Below are 18,733 nucleotides of genomic sequence, written 5' to 3'. Positions count from 1 at the left end.
CTTCAACTCAAGATTCCCCCCCCCCTTTTTTTTGCTTATTTTCTTTTTCTCGCTTTTGCCTCTGACTCCGGAAATTCTATCAATATATTGTATCTAATGCTTCATATCTCTAACTTTTCTTCCATTTGTTTTAAAGATCTCCTTTACATTTTTCTTCTACATTCAAGGAGATGTCTTCAACATTATTTTCCTGCTCACTTAGCCAGACAGCCATGCATATTGACTCATTTTCATGCATTCCTGGTCTCTTTCATCTCACTCACTCATTTACTTAGTTCATTTATGAAGTAATTTATAGAATGTCTGGTATGTACTAAGCACTGTGTTAGGCATTAGAAAAAGTATTGGTAGTACTAAAAGTGAAATGATTTGTGCCCTCATGAAATTTATAGAGACTGTTTTCTTATTCTTGCTCATTCAAATTTTTAAAAAAATTTCAGCACTTATATTTACAATTTTTCTTTTTTAAGTGTTCTGTTTTAATAGCATCCTGAACACAGTATTTTCTCTGATATCTCTGAGAATACTCTTTAAAAATAAAATACACACCACCCTCTTCCATTGAATGATCTGTTTCCCCATGACCAGTTGTTCTTTGTTTCTGCTATTTCATTTTATTCATAAGTTCTCAAGTATTTTTGTGAAGGAAGGACCAGATTTGAGTTGGCTGCAGGAAATATCAAAGGCAGTCTCTTTATTTGGTCCTGAAAGTGCCTGGACCTGGAACACAGAGGAAACAGGCCAATTGCAGACCTGACTAAAATCGTCACAGCACAGGGGGTTTCCTCAGCCAGTAGAGAGCTTTAGTGTATCTCACTGGGTTGGCGTAGGGCGTAGGGGGCAGGGGTAGGACCTGTGATGTACTTGGCCAGTTCTGTCTCAGAAGCTATTGCTCTGCTTTTCTTTCGGGATACAAACCTCATCTAAGGTCCTTCCCCAGATGAATCACCTGCCCTCTGTTCTATAACATATATTGCTTTCGAGTGTCTCATATAACCATCTCATATGACATTGGGAATTTGGGGAATCTCACTGGTATAAAGTTGAAGTCATGTTGGTTTTAATTCCCAAATACACTACAGTATTGAAACAATAAGAGACTTAAAGGGAGAAGCTGTAGCAATAGCTAAAGAAAAATCTGAAAATGTGAAGTTGAGAAATCTATCACAGTAGCTTCCTTTAGTTTAATTCATGACTGCTTTAGTGGCTTCAAGAACCTTTGTGCTTTTTGCTCTATGGTTTTCTGCGGTTACGCTGACTAGCAACCTGCAAGTGCAATAGAAAAAGCTGTGAAGACACTCCTCCTGTATTAAAACAGTGGATTAGTGGTGAAAGGCTACACCCTGGATCAGATTTTATGTTTTAATTAAAATGGTCTCTATTGGAAACAAAGCCCTCTACTACCTCATCTGGAAGGAGGAGGAAGCGTGAGAGCCCCAGGGGTAAAGGCTACTCTGCCAGTGGAGATTTAACTGAGCCGAGGTTAATTTTGCTGGTGCTTAGGCTAGAAAGTTCCATACCATTTAAGTGGTCTACCCATGACCCGGCTCTTCTTTAAAGTCCTGTTTGTTTAGGGGTTTTTGTTGGTGTTTTTGTGAATGTCACCGATTCAGGAACACACATAGAAAGAATGCAGTTGCCCAGCCGGTGTGCTCAGTGGTTGAGCATTGACCTGTGAACCTGGAGGTCAGGGTTCGATTCCTAATCAGGGCACATGCCTCGGTTTCAGGGTTGATCTCAGTAGGGGGCATGCCCGAGGCAGCCAATCAATAATTCTCTCTAATCATTGATGTTTCTCTCCCTCCCTCTCCTTTAAATCAATAGAAACATATGCAATCAAAGAAATGTCTGTGCTGTACTTGCTGGTAGAGTATTTCTTGGAGTTTTGCTAACCCTCTTAGCACCTCTGTGGGCATCATAGGGACCAGAGAGAGGCTGGCTAGCCCAGCTCTTCTGAATGGTATTCCTGATCAATTGGTCAGATGATGTCCCCAAAGCCTACTCACTGTGGTGCTTTGTGTTTCTCGATAAAGGTCCTTGAGGTGCCCCTAAGTCTCCCCCCAATCTCATACCATCTGCTTTCTGTCTTTCAGGATTTGTGCAAACTTTCTGATATGCTGTTAACACACTTTCTTGTTTTTTAACACCATTAGGGCTTTTTATTCATGCCCATGTCTTTCTTTTCTGTCATTTCAGTAGGACCTTGTAAAGGATGTCATGTGGACATAAATTCTGTCTGCCATTCTTACCCCCCTCAAGCGTTCTTTCTTTATGCCTTTGGATAGTGCAGTTGATGTGATAAGAAAAGGGGACGTTTGATGTAGTTACTAGTAAGCAAAAATTCTTTATCTTTTTTGTGCCATTTCTTAGCCCCTTTCTCTTTACAGTTCCTGTGGCCAGCACAGTACCAAGTGATAGAGGGAAATAAAACTGGCGTTTTTATAGATTTTTCTGTTTCCCAGTAGTGATCCTCCTTGACAGGGATTTGCTCCAGTTCATACTGAGTGAATTTTAAAAAGAATAATAAAAAGTAGAGTAACATTTTTAAAAGCTTAGAAAATAGGGTAGAACTGCCCATTATCTATTCATGCTAATATAATAGCTGTTATTTGGAGGGTATTCCTTTTGAAGACTGGTTATTTTTTACGAATTTAGGAATGAGAACACTAACCACTTGGCATACGGTTGAGGTGAAGTCTAAGGCAAGCTATTCCTGGATGCTCAGATTCTGTGGATTTTTTCTAAGGAAGGATTTGGAGGTGAGCAGACCCGAGGTAAAACCTCAGCTCTGCTCCTAAATAGCTGTGTAATCTTGGGCTTTGTTTTTTCTTGTGTAAGAAATAACAGTCTCAAGCTGTTGTGAAGATAAAATGTGCTATGCATCTTAAATGTTTAGCTTCAGTCACTAAGACAAATCAAGTACTGAAATCAGCCTGGTCACCTTTGACCTATTTCAGAACCAGTGGTCACTTCTGTCCTTTCTCTTTGTCCTCTCCTCAACATCTTTAGTTACTTCTTTTTGCTCAAACCTTTTCCTTTTGTAAGAATTTTTCTTGAATATTTTTATATTCCAGTCTCTTCTTTTTCTTCTCACTATCCCCTGGCCAAATTCGTCCACTGATAATACTGCTCCCTCACAGAATGTTCTAAGTATTAGCTTAAATAAGATATAGGAAATGTCCAAAGGTTAATTAAAAAACAAAATAAAAATGCCCCATTGGATTATAGCTTAGTTTTTGTAGTAGTAGTTCATTTTTATTGTTTCATAGCAGGCACTTTGGTTTGGATTTATTTCTTTTCTCACTTTTAAAATTGTCATTATGGCTAAATTACATCCATTTTTCCACTAAATATTGAATGTATACTATGTTAACACAGTAGTGACTGGTAAGTACTTGCATAAAGGTAGAAGTAATAGATTTTCATGAGTAATTTGTAATGTTTCAAGAAGTTTAACACACATTTACCACTGAATAGGCACACAATTTATCCCTCATTAAAAGCCACATATTGAATATCTTTCAAACCAAGAGGTATGTAGCAAGCAATCTACATAGATATACTTGCTGTAATTAGTGATCTCTACCTCTCTACTTCCTGTCTGTATATCTGAAAAGGCAGAGCGCTACTCAAGTAAGTGTCTTAGGAAGTGCTCTTCTGTGCCCCCACCTTAAAGTCTTACTGAAATCATTCTCCATGGAACGTAGAGAACAACCCTTTTCGTTGTGAGGCCTTTGCGAATTTTTGTGCTATCAGTAAAAATGTGTTTACAACAAGTGGAACTTGGAGGGATTTAGGGACTATTTGGACCTTGGAGGTCAATATGCATAGAAGTATGCAGAGATGTTTAATAGCATGACTGTCATAAAGGGTAGAGGAAGCTTGGGACTGCCTCCCATCAGGTTTACAGTGTGGATTTTACATGGAGCCGTAAGGCTTTCTGATACATCTGCTTACAGATCAACTGTGATTCACCAGGCTGTTGCCTTAATGCGAGCTTCCATTGTGTTAAAATTGTGATTTTACGTATCAGTTCAGTAGCAAGGGCAGCTATACTACAGTTCTTGTGTCATCCCTCCTCCTTCCAAAAAAATAATCTTGACTTCGATTGCAAAGCCACCTCCCCCTCCCCTTTTTTAAGTGAAGAAACAACTATGTAAAGCATTTATTCTTGTCACCACTTTCTCAAAAACCTCCCTCTGAAACGGTTTCTTCTTGTGTCACTTACTACAGCCTGTGGCAGAGGAGAGAGATCTGACCATTGAGCGAGAGTTGACACAAAGGAAAGTGGAGAATAAGAAATAACAAAACCCTTGACCTTTTAAACTTGGCTCATTTGTTGCCTAAATTTGAGCGATGAATCATTGAGTGAAAAACATTACGGCTTCTAAATCTTATGAAAAATGTTGACTACCTGAAAACATATTTTTTTAAACTTAATTTTATAGGCGGAGACTCCTGTCTAGTGTTTCCACCTGCAGAGGTTCTATACTTTGTTGATACAGTGAAGGTCTAAAGTAGCTGCCACGTTCTATCTAGACCTTAGCCACACTGGCACTGGTGTTGGTCCAATTGCTAATGGATTCTGGGGAACAAACACACGGCTTGCTATGTTCCTGTGGTGCCAGCTGGATGGTCGTGGTCCATAAACTATAATGGGGCAGGTGGTGGAATTCTTCTTACTGGGCCCCTTTTTCCTTTCTGGCCACATGAGAAACTTCTCTTCAGTTTCCACCCCAAGAAGCAACCTGTGCCAAAACAATTTTCTTCTGATTTATCTAGAATGATTGGGCTTGGTATGAGAACATGGAGTTATTCTTCCAGTTGATAGTGGCTCAGAATTTCTCAGAGTAGAATGGCAGCCTTCCAGAATCCAGAGCAGTATTTTGAGCTCCTTCCTCTAAACAAAGCATTTGCATGAACTATTATGTGAACATGGCTCTCTCTGGAGCTACCCCGCCCCCATTCTGGTCTTTGCAGACCTCTCTGATACGTCTGGTTCTACTTTCACTGTCAGAGCAGATCATTCCAGATGCCATTATATAATTTTCTGCCTTGGGGTGTGTGTTTGTGTGGGTGGGTAGTTTTGTTTTGTTTTTAAGTGGTGTTTAATGTCAGGCTAATAATAAAATGGATACGTAGGCCTAGTTTTGTCATCATGGCCACGAGTTTGCTTGTTTGTCCTTTATTCCCCTGGGAGGCGGAGAACTCCCCCTCCCAAGTGGTGCCTACAGCTTGGAGGGGGCTCTTGTCATCACAGCTGCCTAGAAAATGCAGCATGGAACTCGCAGTTCTATTCTGAAGAGACAAAGATGAGGCATGTTCCCTTTGGTTGCTCCCACAATCGATTTCTTGTCTTCCTGCTACCTAAATACTGGTAGAACCAATAGGTATGAATTTGCTGATCCTGAACCAGTTCCAAAGTTTAGTTTATTCCCTACCTACAATTCTTAGGTTCTTAGTCTTTGGGGGAATGCCAGGTTCTTTGACACATTTATGGTTCTGGGGGCCTTAAGCTACATTAGGTCAATCGTGGACCCTTAAATTCTGGAAAAGAAGAACGTGTTAGTTGAACTCTTCTGTGTGGGCAGTTTTTCATAAAACTATGTGATAAGACCCACCTAGGGCACTTTAAAAAATGGTACCCTGTATTTAAAATGTAGGTATAGTGTTCGGTGTTTTAAAGTATTGATTTTCACCCCTGGAACTTCCGGTTTTATTAGCCTGGCATTGGTGTTTTGTTGTTTTTGTTTGTTTATTTTTTTAATATTTTTTATTGATTTTTTTACAGAGAGGAAGGGAGGGGGATAGAGAGTCAGAAACATCAGTGAGAGAGAAACATTGATTCAGCTGCCTCCTGCACACTCCCCACCGGGGATGTGCCCACAACCAAGGTACATGCCCTTGACCGGAATCGAACCCGGGACCCTTCAGTCCACAGGCCGACACTCTATCCACTGAGCCAAACCAGTTAGGGCCTGGCATTGGTGTTTTGAGTAATAATAGGGTGATGGTTATTTCTAGCTCTGTCTCCAACTTATAGGGTGACCTGACAAGTCATTCACCCTCCTTCCCTAAGGCCCTTCTCTGGCCATTTTGAAGGAGAAAGTAGCATGAACAGTACTGCTAATATTATGTTTCCTTAATGTATCGCTTAGTAATCTAAAATTTCTTTCAACCTGCTCTCAGGTTCTATCAGAGGGAAGGTGTGTTTGGGGATGAAAGGACTAGCAGTGAAGCCAAAAGTTTCCCACTGGTTTTATTTTTTTTAGCTTTAAACAAATTTTTATTACACAAAGGTCACGTAATTGGATATTTCTCTACTTTGTACAAAATTATTCTTACTCTCCACAGAACAGCTGCTTCTTCACTTCTCATCGGGTGATGGCAAGCACTAAAATCCTGATTTTAACAGAATAATAGTAAAAATGCCTCAGTGATTTACGTTGAAAGCAGTACATTGGTACATGGCTCTTGCACTTATCAGGATTGTACAAATGTATTTTTATTCAAAAATATAAAATAAATTATCTGTAGGCATGGACAATGACAGCAGTAAACCATTGTATGTTGTCAACTGAAACTAGTAACTCCTGATTAGAGTGATTTTCTTGAACATCAGCCAGCCTTTTCTTCAGTCACTTCCTTCAACTGACTTCTCTGAAGTTAGAGGTGAGGAGATGCTTTGCGTGTCCTCTCAGTCCTCAGTGATGATGGTAAAGCGCTCTTCTAGGGCTGGAACATGCCGCCTCCCATCCCTCCTCCCATGACGCCCATCCCGCCCATCCCAGGGTCCTTCTCCTCTTTGGGAGTTTCTGTGACACAACTTCTGCTGTTGTTAACCGAGAGGCCATGCCAGCAGCATCCAGTAAAGCAGTTCTTACAACCTTAGTTGGATCAATGATTCTTTTTTCCACCATATTCACAAAATCTCCAAGCATGGCATCATAACCAATTTCTGAGGAACTTTGCATAATTTTCTCAACTATTGACAATCCCTCAACACCTGCATTCTTAGAAATGGTCATTGCAGGAATTTTTAGTGCTTTCTTAGTAATTTCTATACCCATTTTTTGATCTTCATTAGTTGGAGTTAATGAGTCCAAGGCTGGAATGCTCTGAAGCAGGGCACAGCCCCCTCCCAGAACAATGCCTTCCTCCACAGCAGCTGGGGTGGCATTGAGGGCATCTGTGACTCTGTCTTTCTTTTCATTCACATCCACATCACTTGTCCCACCAACCTTCAGCACAGCTACCCCATCTGAGAGTTTGGCCGGGCGTTCATTTAGTTTTTTCCTTTTCATATTCACTAGTGTGGTATCTAACTGTTAGCTCAATGATTTCTTGAATACGTTTTTCAATCTGAGCCTTGTCACCTTTTCCCTTCAAGAGCATGGCATCATCTTTGGTCACAATGACCTCTCCAACTTTTCCTAAGTCATGAGGCTGAACGTCTTCTAGGTTGAGAGCCAATCCTTCTTCTCCAAACACAGCACCACCAGTAGCAATAGCCATGTCTTTAAGCTGGTTCTTCCTATTGTCCCCAAAACCTGGAGCTTTGACTGCTACAACCTGAAGACCAACTTTTAGCCTGTTCAAAACCAGTATACTGAGAGCTCAACATCTTCAGCAATTATGACCAGGGGCTTGCGGTGAGCATTGGCAATTTCAAGAGCAGGTACGATGGACTGAACACTAGAAATTTTCTTTTCACCCAACAAAACGTATGCATCTTGGAATTCACATTTCTGATCTTTTGCTGTATTAATAAAGTATGGAGAAACATAACCTCGATCAAACTTCATGCCTTCAATAATTTATAATTCATCATTTAGTGTTTTTCTATCCTTTACAGTGATGATGCCTTTCCTTCCAACCTTTTTCATTGCATCAGAAATTATGTTGCCAGTTTCTTTGTCTCCATTTGCAGAAATTGTAGCAACCTGAGCTATTTCCTCAGGGGTTATCACAGGTTTAGACTGCTTCTTTACATATATATATTATTAATTTTTTACAGAGAGGAAGAGAGAGGGATAGAGAGTTAGAAACATCGATGAGAGAGAAACATCAGTCAGCTGCCTCCTGCACACTCCCTACTGGGGATGTGCCCACAACCAAGGTACGTGCCCTCAACCGGAAACGAACCTGGGACCTTTCAGTGCGCAGGCCGACGCTCTATCCACTGAGCCAAACCGGTTAGGGCTAGACTGCTTCTTAAATTCAGAAATTACAGCATCGACAGCCAGCATCACACCTCTCCTGATTTCCACTGGATTAGCACCTTTGCTGATCTTCTCAAAGCCTTCCTTGGCAATGGAGCGTGCCAGCGCAGTAGCCGGAGTGGTGCCATCCCCAGCCTCTTCATTTGTATTATTGGCAACATCCTGAACAAGTTTAGCGCCAATATTTTTATATTTATCTTTTCAGTCGCTGGACTTTGCAATGGTCACACCATCTTTCGTTACTTTGGGACTTCTCCAGCTCTGTTCAGTAATCACTGTTCTTCCCTTTGGCCCCATAGTAACGGCTACAGCATCGGCTAAAAGGTCTACACCAGTCATAACACTCCATCCATGCTTTTGTTCCGGCCCTCCGGTCCAGTTTAAGAACCCATTGTGCCCTCGAGTCAAAAAGTTTGCCCACCCCTGCGAACTATTAAGGCTCGAGCCTCTGCACCGAATTTTACATCTTTAGCTTAAGCCCGAGTGAGATGAGGAGCCAGTGCCCTGGACACAGGCCTCATCTGGTGAAGGACTGTGTGTAATGGAAGCATTTCTGCGGGGCAGCGGCAGGGCGTGCGGGCAGCGAGGCAGGCCATCGGCGGCGAGTGAGGGCCCCACTGGTTTTAAACTGTAGCTATAGGTTTTTCCTTTTGTGTAACCCTTCCTCCTCAAACTCTTGATCCTAAACATTAGGTTTACTTGGATGTCTGTAGATTTTCAAAGTCAGATTTTACCCAAACAGTAGTGATAACTACCAGTCGACTCATTGCCATTAGCCTCTGACATGACCTTGAGTTAAATTGTTTACCTGAGAGAACAATGGACAACGTTGGAGAGAGCTTTGAATTTAGACATCAAATATTCATTTTACCTCTAACTATCAAGTTTATAGATTTTGTCTGTTGGGTAACTATTGTCTTATTGTTTTAAAATGTCCTCCTTAAAAGGAACTCGTGGGCAGTAAAAGGTTTTAATGTCTTTTCTTGTTGGGGTTGGTGTTGGTAATTAAACAAAACTGTCTTTTAAATACTCTTGGGGACCAAAGAAATTCAAGTATAATTTATTCATTTGTTAGACTCAATAAATGCCAGTTGTGGGGGGAGATTAAAGACTCAAGCCAATAGTTAAATATCTAAGAAGCCCTAGAGTTTATTGTGTTTTGATAGTTTATTGTGTGTACACTGATGCATCTGAAATTAATAATGTGTATTTTGATGCCTGGGGCCTAATCCAAACTGATAGCCTCAAGTGATTTGTTGTTTTATGTTGATGCCCTTTTAAATATAACACCATTTATGACCCTGTTGGTTATTTTGTTGTTGTTTTTTCCACATCTCTGCTTATAATCAGGGCTTCCATTCAGCTTGCATACATGAGTATAACAAATTAACCTGTGGCATCATGTTGAATATTTTGAATATCACCCCTGATTAAAATGCACAGGAATTTGAGTTATGTCACCTGCTCTTCAGGACTTGTTTTCAGGCAGAGGTGCCAATCTTGTCCTTATAGTGAGTTGACAGAGAAGGAGCGTCAATAAGAAGTATTTCTATTTTGGTTTGCATTGTTTGAACTGGAACTGTTTTCTGCACATTGCTCTGCATTAATGAGCTTTGCCTGCTGAGAGGATGTGGGTGAGAATCATTGCCTGTAAGGGATTCTCTGTACCTGAGCATCTACTAGGTGGCATTTGCTTTTCCAACTAGCGTACTGACTTAGGGTAGGACGTTAGAGAGTAAGTAGGAGTCCCTGGCAGCTGTATTTTTCCCATTCAGAGACTCAGGAAAACCGGAGTGTACTGGTAGGTTACAGCCTGGCATGCGTGGGCCGCTCCATGTTTTCACCGCGCTTCATCTTCAGAGCATTTGTTGGAGACTCTTGTTTCCCCATTGATGGATTACGTTCGGCCATAAGACCCTACTCATTGTGAATGAGAAGATAGTTCGTTAGGGTTTTAGCACTCGCCTTCACCTCCTCCCCCTTATTCAGCCCTCACCATAGTGTACTTTCCATTTTAATAGCCGAGTAGTTTGTTTTTTGTGCTTTTTTCTTTTTTTCCGGAAAATGTGCAGTACTTCTTTGTTTATGGCATCTCCAAAAACATGAGCTGAAGAACGAGTTCAGCTCATTCCTAAGAATCTGGCAGGGATAGTGGGATTTTAATCAGACTATGATTGTTCTAAAACTTTTCTAGATTAAACTTGCTACCCCTGCTTCCCGCCCTCCGGCCCAATTTAAAACAAAACAGAAAACCAAGGAAAATCTGATCATGGTGTCAGGACTCCCTGCTCCCTCTTGTATCTTTAGGAAGTTATTCACCCTGATTCTGTTCCATGTGATTTTAGAATGATAATTTCCCATTATGACATAATTTATATGTTTCCCACCCTTTCCCCTTGTAATAACAAAATTGCTGATAGCCATATAACAGTGTTGTGGGTTTTTTTAAGTCAGGTAATTCATTTCTAAATTGGACCTTGTTTCTTTCTAATCAGCCTTGTAATGTATTACAGACATCATTCTCAGCATTAGCTACAGAAGTGATTTAATGCTGGGTTTTTAATGACTCCTTCATTAATCCTGGTATTCTGGGATTTAACACTCACTGGCCTTTGACCATTGGAAATGATGAAAACTTCGATTTCATGCATATTGGATAACACTGGACTGTTGCTGGAGCCATGAATTTTGCCTCTGCAGTGGCGTGTATGATTGAGTGCTGCGGAAGGATGGGTGCTCTCCCCAGCCATGCACCGCCGCTGAGGAGGTGAACGTGACGTCTTTATCAGTACAGGGTGACCTCCTAGGATAGCTGGATATGAAGTGGGGATTTGCACTGACAGCTTCATCCACTGGACAAATCTCTGGACTTGTGAAGTCAAGTTCAACCTTTTCAGCTGTTTCCTAAAAGGTGCTTTCTTTGAGAACAAGTACCTTAATGTCTAAACTGTGAACATTTTTTCTTCTTATAGAGTTATGGAATTTTATAGTAGGAAGATACATTCAAAACTATCAAGTCCACCTCCCTCATTTATAAACAAGGTGGCTTAGTCCAGGAGAAGTAACACAGCTAGGCCCGTGTTAATGATAATGGACAGCAACAAGAAGAATGATCACCAACACATACAGTGCTTACTATGTGCCAGGCAGAACCTAAGAATAGCCTAGTTTCTTTCTCACACCGGTGTCGTGAGGTGACATGTATCGCACAGCAATGCAGTGCTCCAGGCAGCTTCTCTCTACGTCCTGCTGTTGCTGACGGCAGAGATGACAGTGTCACTTGCCTTCCTTATTCTTAGTGGAAGCATTTTCAATGTTCTTTCGTAGAGAGGGGCTAGCTTATTTACTGTAGAGTCTTGTGGCAGGATAATAATAACATGAAAAACATGTTATTCCATCCCCTCAAAAATAAAAAATTATTGCTCAGGAGAAAAAAGTCTTCTACTTTGAGTCTTTGCAGAGGCCCTTGTGTTACAAGTGCTTCCTCGCTTAATTTATTTTAAACATATCAATTAGCCTGACTCAGCCATCCTCAGGGCAATATGAAGGTTACATGGCAGAATCATTTCAAGCAGCCAATTTTTTTTACACAAACATATAACAATTATTCTGGTGAGTGTGGACACCACCCCCCCACCCCCTGCAGTGCTAAGTGTCATAGGAAGTGGCCTTTTACAGCTCACCTTAAAGAGAGCCACAAACCTTTTCTGCAAAGGACCTAGGTAGGAAATATTTCCGTTTTGAAAGCCATATGGTCTGTGTTGCAAGCATTCAGTTCTGCCTTTGCAATGCTAAAGCATGCACAGATAATATGCAAACAACTGGGTGTGGCTGTGCTCCAATAAAACTTCAATTACAAAACAGGCAATGAGTTTGCAGACTTATGGGACTTACGCTGTGGAGAGATGAATAAATACTTATAGGACAAATGATAAAACCAGGCAATTGAATGTTTTGAAAATGCATCCTTGTTATTTAAGGGAAGAATTTCTGATGGCAGTGTCATACATAGATTTCAAAAGAGCTATGTCTGAAAATGTCAAGATGGAGAAGACAGAACTGCCTCAAAAGGTGGCTCTAGTGATGCACATTGTGATGGAGTACACTTGTACCGAGAAAAATATTTCTGAAATGTAGTGCTTTAAACAGTACATCTAGATGAATAAATGTAATAAATATTTAATGATTTCACAAATATCCAAAATGTTATTTACCCAAGATAAACAAGAAATTCTCTCTACTTATATTTTTATAGGGAATGTGGAATCGTTTTATATGCAAATATATTTTCTTATAATATTTTCTCTTGACCTCTACCAAAAGCTCAGTTTATGAGGAGATGGCTGACTTTGGAAATTGTTTTCAATATAACATCCGACTGTGCACTTCCTTCTAATGGAACTATCTCTATACTGGTCACTGGTGGTAGAACAATTCACTTCTTTACGTGCTGCCACAGGTAGCCATCCATCCACCTATTGATTGTGCTCTTCTGGTTATTTGAGCCGATGAGCATGTTTTTGTTTTTCTAGATGTCTTATTCTTTTACTAGAGGCCCAGTACACAAAATTTGTGTGTGGGCGGGGGGTGGTGGAGCGGGGGGGAGGTGCCTGCCGGCCTGATCGCCCCTAACTGCTCCCCTGCTGGCCTGATTTCCCCTAACCGCCTCTGCCTCAACCCACACCTGGGACTCAAGATTCCCTTCTCTGGCGGGTCGCAGGCACCTGGGACCCAGGCTTCCCTCCCACTGGCCAGCTGCAGGCACTCAGGACTTGGGCCGGCTTTGCCTGGGCCGGCCGCAGCCACAGGGGACAATGGGGCAGGCAGCTTGTCCCTCTCCTGGGCCGCAGGCACAGCCGCTGGTGCCTGGGGCATGTGGATTGTCCCTCTCCCGGGCCACAGGAGCAGGCGCAGCCGCTGGCACCCGGTACCGTGGGGCGGGCAGCTTGCCTGGCTGGTCCCCATTTCTCTCTCGTGGGCTCCTTTGTGCCTGGCTGGTCCCCATTTCTCTCTCGGTAGCTCATTTGTGTCTGGCTGGTCCCCAGTGTTGAGTGTCTGAGCTGTTAGGGCATGATAGCGTGAGGGCGTGATGACCATTTGCATATTGGCTCTTTATTATATAGGATTTTTTGTTGGTTAATTCTCACCCGAGGATATTTTTCCATTGATTTTTAGGGAGAGTGGAAGAGAGAGGGAAAGACAGAGAGAAACATGGATGTGAGAGAAACACATCGATTGGTTGCCTTCTGCATAAGCCCTGACCAGGGCCCAGGCCCCGGAGGAGCCTGTAACCAGGATTCGTGCCCTTGACTGGAATGAAACAGGGGACCCTTTTGTCTGCAGGTGGACGCTCTATCCGCTGAGCCAAACCGGCTAGGGCTGATTCTTACTTTTTGTTTAATGCTACCTATATCTTGCTATCTAAAACTGTAAAGCAGCAGTTTTTCCTGTTAGAATTTTATGACGTACTACTTGTTTAATTTCCTGATTTCTTTCTTTTCCCCTTCTCCTTTTTGTCATTCTCACCAGATCCGCATGACATGCCTTTTCTTTGTATTAACCCTGTTGAAATTTTCAACCTGATCTAGTTTAAGAAGGCACTGCTCTGCACTGTACTTGCTTGTCTCCTAGAGACAGCTTTTCTTTATGTTCAGCATGCCCCTTTTCAGATGCATCTGGAATAACAGCTGTATTCCAACATTTGAATAAAATGAGTCAGAAAAGCTTCTCATCATAAAACACCTGGACTCTTGAGCAAGATGGGGAACTTGGGGGTAAAGCCCTGAAAGGGTCCATCACCAGCAGGATGGGAAGACTAAATTTTATAGGGGTGGGGGGAGACCACATGAATGAGGATGTGACTGAACTGGTGTTATAAGAGTACCACTTGTATCTGTTAAATGGAAGGGATTAGATAATTTGTCATTATGCTAATTCTAGGTAACAGATGGTGGTGAGTTCTGCATCTCAACAGCACCATTCACCCAGGGGGAAATTAGCTTGCACCCAGCCCAGCAGTCAGGCAGGAATTCCATTGAGAGATAAACACTACTGGTGCTTACATTAGTGTGTCCCTCTGAGAAAACCCACACAGATGCTGGGTTTCTTGAATTTCTCTATAGTTTACATATTCTTGGCCACGGCCCTCTCTAAGATATCAGACCTCTTTGCTCCTCGCTGTAAAGAATTTGAAGTGGTTTCTCTCCATTTGGTTAATTTAGGAAGATGAAGATTGGATGTAGGTTAGGTAGATGTGGCTCAAAAAGCATTACTATTTATTCTTAAGAGGAAAGATGCTGTACAGATATAAAAAATATTGTTGCTTGTCAGTCTTTAGAAATGAACTTCAGAGCTGAAATGAGGAGTGGGAAATCAGATGTGCTCTTTTTAAGTGCCATACCTTGCCTTCGCTATAATATCTATATTTTAAAAGATGAGTAAAGGGCACTCCTGTTATAGACCATGGGGTACTGGAGGAAGAAGATGCAAATCTGTTCCAGGTTGGAGTGCAGTGTTCTTGGTCTTTGGGGGAGAAAGATATTCCTGGGCTCCCTGATACACTGTGCCTCCTTGTCATCTGGGGCCCAAAAGAGCTAGCAGAGTTCGAAGACTTTCAACCTCTCTAAAGAAGATGATGTCTGGCCCTAGCCGGTTTGGCTCACTGGATAGAGCGTTGGCCTGTGGCCTGAAGGGTCCCAGGTTCGATTCCGGTCAAGGGCATGTACCTTGGTTTCAGGCACATCCCCCAGTAGAGGGTGTGCAGGAGGCAGCTGATCGATGGTTCTCTCTAATAGATATTTCTAACTCTCTATCCCTCTCCCTTCCTCTCTGTAAAAAATCAATAAATATATTTTTTTAAAAAAGAAGATGATGTCTGCCAATATGTTGTGAGAAAGCCTCTAAACAAATAAGGGAGAAACCTAGGACTAAAGCACCCAAGATCCAGTGTCTTGTTACTCCACCTGTTGTGCAACACGAAGGCCAGGGTATTGCCCTGAAGAAACAACGTACTAAGAAAAATAAGGAAGAGACCACAGAATATGCTGAGCTTTTGGCTAAGAGAAGGAAGGAGGCCAAAGAAAAACGCCAGGGACAGATTACCAAGAGACAAAGACTGTCCTCTCTGAAAACATCTACCTATATGTCTGAGCCCAGTCAAAAATGAGATTTTGTAAAAGTAACCAAATAAAGGAGAACAAACGTAAAAAAAAAGATATAATTAAGTTCTTTGGCTTTACATTCTCTAAGGGTCAGTCTTGATTCTGCTATATTTTTCTCTGTAAAAGATTTCCTTTTGGTATTTTGTTAATTCATAGCTTCACCTATTATCTGTATGCTGCTGATTATCGACTTTTTATTTCTTTTTGCATATCCCTACTCCTAACTTACTACATACCTGCTTTCCATTTCCTTTTGTATGTCCTACTCTCATTTCACCAGGAGCTGAAATAATTGAGGATGTTTGATCCTGCCTTGGCGACCCTTGAGGTGTTGGGAGAAAGCAGTCTAGTTGGATAGGTGTGGGGGGTTAGTTATTTGTTAAAGAATTCCCATATTTATTCTTTCCTACCACTTATGCCATCGCTCTACTCCATGCGCTCAGCAATTCAGATCTAAATTAATTCAGGAGCCTTCTAGATGTGCCTTTTGTAACTGCAGTTTTCCCATCTCCATTTCTCCCTGCATAATGCTGCTGGACTAATTTTCCATAAATGCTGTTTTCATGCTGTTATTTCACCACCACAACAGCTATTTTAGATTTTCACAACCATCTTCAATCAAGTCTCCTACTCTATTCTCTCTCCTCACTCTCAGCAGACATTCTCATGTCCTACTTTATGGAGAAAATATGGCCTTATCAGGAAAATGCCTTTAACTTTTTCTCTGAGCCCAAACTTGTCTCTCTCCTGCTTGCATTATCTCCTGCCTTCCCATCTCTGTGGAAGATTTCAGCCTCTTTCTTTCCAAACTACTTTTTCTTATACATATGCGAGTTAAAAGAAATTGTAATGGTCTCCATTTGCTATTCATTCCTTTCTCATCTGGTTTTGACCCTTCCACATGGTTGAAACTGAGCTTACCTAGAAGACCAATGCTTCCCGCAAAGGCACTTTTCAATCCTTAAGTGGACTTGATCTGTCTGCAGTATTTAAAATTTATCACAGTCTTTTTTGAGAAAATTTTTTCTCCTTTCTTTTCAGTAAAGCATATTTGACTGGATTTCTTTCTACAACTCTGATAATTTCTCCTCATTTAGCTCTTGAGTGCTTCTTAAATATTTATGCTTCCTAGGCTTCTGTTCTGGTCCCTCTTCCCCCTGTTCAGTCTCCATGAGTGATTTATCCCATTTATCTCCATGATCATATTTATCCCATTGCTTCAGTTTTCATGTAGATGTTGCTTTTCCCAAATCTGTGTCTCTAGGCCAGTTCTTCCTACCAGGATCCCCACCAGTATATTCAACTCTTGACTGTACATCGCTTCTTAGGTACCAAAACTCGATATGGCTAAAACTGAGCTTATGCTCTCCCCTTTAAAAGTGATTTCTTTACTCTGTGATCCCATTTTGATTGATGGTACCATCATTTACTTAGTCTTTTATTCTACAAGTTGAAGTGTCATCTTTATCTCCTCCTCTCTCACTCTCCAACCTGATTATCTACTGGTAATGTTGGTGGGGAAAATGGCACCAGTGGTTACCTGTGATTGAACCTTCGTTCAGCAACCTCGGTACTTGAGTTCTGGCTAAGAAATAAGTCAGAGCCAATAATTCAAATACAAGCAAAAGTCTATTTAGAAAGTCACAGAGATAGAAGAAGTGAGCAGTGGACGAAGGAGCTCAGGGAACAAGTTACAGAGGCACAGGAAGGACCCTTGGAGCTTAGGAGAAAGAAAGAGGCAGGGAAAACGCTCCTGGGGAAAGGAGGTGGGGAGAGGTGTGAGTGTGTTGGAGAGAAAGAGAGCCACACTGGGTCCTTATGTCATAGAAGGGGAAAGGGGCTCTTCTCACCCGGCTGCTCATGGGAGATGGGATCTTGGAGTGCCGCTGGAATAAGGATATTCAGAGGGCCTGAGGATGTGATATAGTAGAAAGCTTTATTTTTGTGGAGTTACACCCCTGGGTTTCCAAAATCCCATTTCCCTTAGTCCAGGCATAGAAGTGTAGCTGGCGTTTCAGTAGAGTCAAAATCAGAGCCAGTGTCCAGTTTCCTTTCCAAGTTGGAACCAGGTGCAACCCAGCATCAGGCCAGCTTAGCTTGTGTTCCCCACTGCAGTCCAGTAGTCCCTTGCGTGTGGGGTCCCCATGGTCATGGGCCACATGGGAAATGTATGGGAAGCAAGAGAACACACCTGAGCAACAAGAGTCCCAAGAGAGTTAACTTCTTTGGTTAGGGGATTATGTATTTCCAAATATTCATAATTTGGAATTGTGTGCCAGCAAAGCCGTGGAGGCCATTTACCCGATGTGCTATTCCATACATAACCCTATACTGTATACTTTATGAATCAATAAAAAATTTACAATTTTTAATGATAAACCTGTGTTTTCTATCAAAATTACTTCTTGCGTGAATTTTGGGACACCCTTTAGGACAGGAGCAAAGGAAAGGCCATACATTATAGGCATGTCATTTGGGCAGCTTCACCAGGAAACTGCAATTTCACATTCCCAGGCGAGGGAAGGGATCCACCAAAGGACAGATAGGCACATGCTCACTAAAGTTGGGGTGACCAAAGAAGGTACTTGCCTGTTAATCACACCTTGGGACAGAGATGGTTGGCCAGAATGGGCGTGGCCACTACAAAAGCTTGAATATTTTTTGTTGTTGTTGTTAATGCTCACGCAAAATTCAAATCTTGCGTGAATTTTGGGACACCCTTTATTATTAAATAACTAACTAATTACAATAGTATCACTTAGTCTTGAGGGATTTTATCTGGAGGTCTCAGAGGAAGATTTCAATGGAATATTAATTAGCTTTACAGATGTGTCCCTGTGGTCTCCACTGATTGGTCAGTGCCAGGGCAGTGAGTCATTAGTCAGTGCAGCTGGTTCTGAAGTCATCCATGCTGTCCCTTGTCTGGTTCTGCTGCTTTCTGGGCCTGGAGCTGAAACACAACTGAGGCCTAGATGTATTTACTGTGGGTCAGAACCTCATTGTCTTGGGTTAATGCTTAAGGGCTATTGTATGCCCCCCTTGTTTGTTTGCCGCTAAGGTGGTCTAATCCGCATGACTAGCATCATGCCAGTGGAGAGTCTGAACTGCATAACCCGTGATACGAAAGGTCAGGGGGTCAAAACTGCATGACCAGTGATATGCTAGCGGAAGAAAGGTGACCCTGGAAGTGAGGTCCTTGTTTTCAAAGTTTTGCCTATTGCTAGGTACCTGGGGCTTTCAGCCCTGGTGACCTTCTGTACCTGACCTATTGTCCTTGCTCTCCTCATTTCTGTCTGGAATGAATCCAGCTTTTCTTCTTACTGCCTGGTTTATGCTGTGAGTCTCCTTACT

The 18,733-nt window shown here is 41.9% G+C and overlaps 1 protein-coding gene and 1 pseudogene across 1 annotated transcript in view; one reads left to right on the top strand and one right to left on the bottom strand.

Annotated features, from left to right (window-relative positions):
• Positions 1-18,733, top strand: part of SND1 (staphylococcal nuclease and tudor domain containing 1) — a 451,387-nt gene that overhangs the window by 200,239 nt on the left and 232,415 nt on the right. The gene's annotated exons all lie outside the window — the stretch shown is intronic.
• Positions 6,263-8,851, bottom strand: LOC102759890 (annotated as a pseudogene).

This window comes from Myotis davidii, unplaced genomic scaffold, assembly GCF_000327345.1.
Source record: "Myotis davidii unplaced genomic scaffold, ASM32734v1 scaffold705, whole genome shotgun sequence".
NCBI classification, from domain to species: Eukaryota; Metazoa; Chordata; class Mammalia; order Chiroptera; family Vespertilionidae; genus Myotis; species Myotis davidii.
Note: the sequence above shows the minus strand (reverse complement) of the source record. Positions and strands in the feature narration are given on the sequence as shown.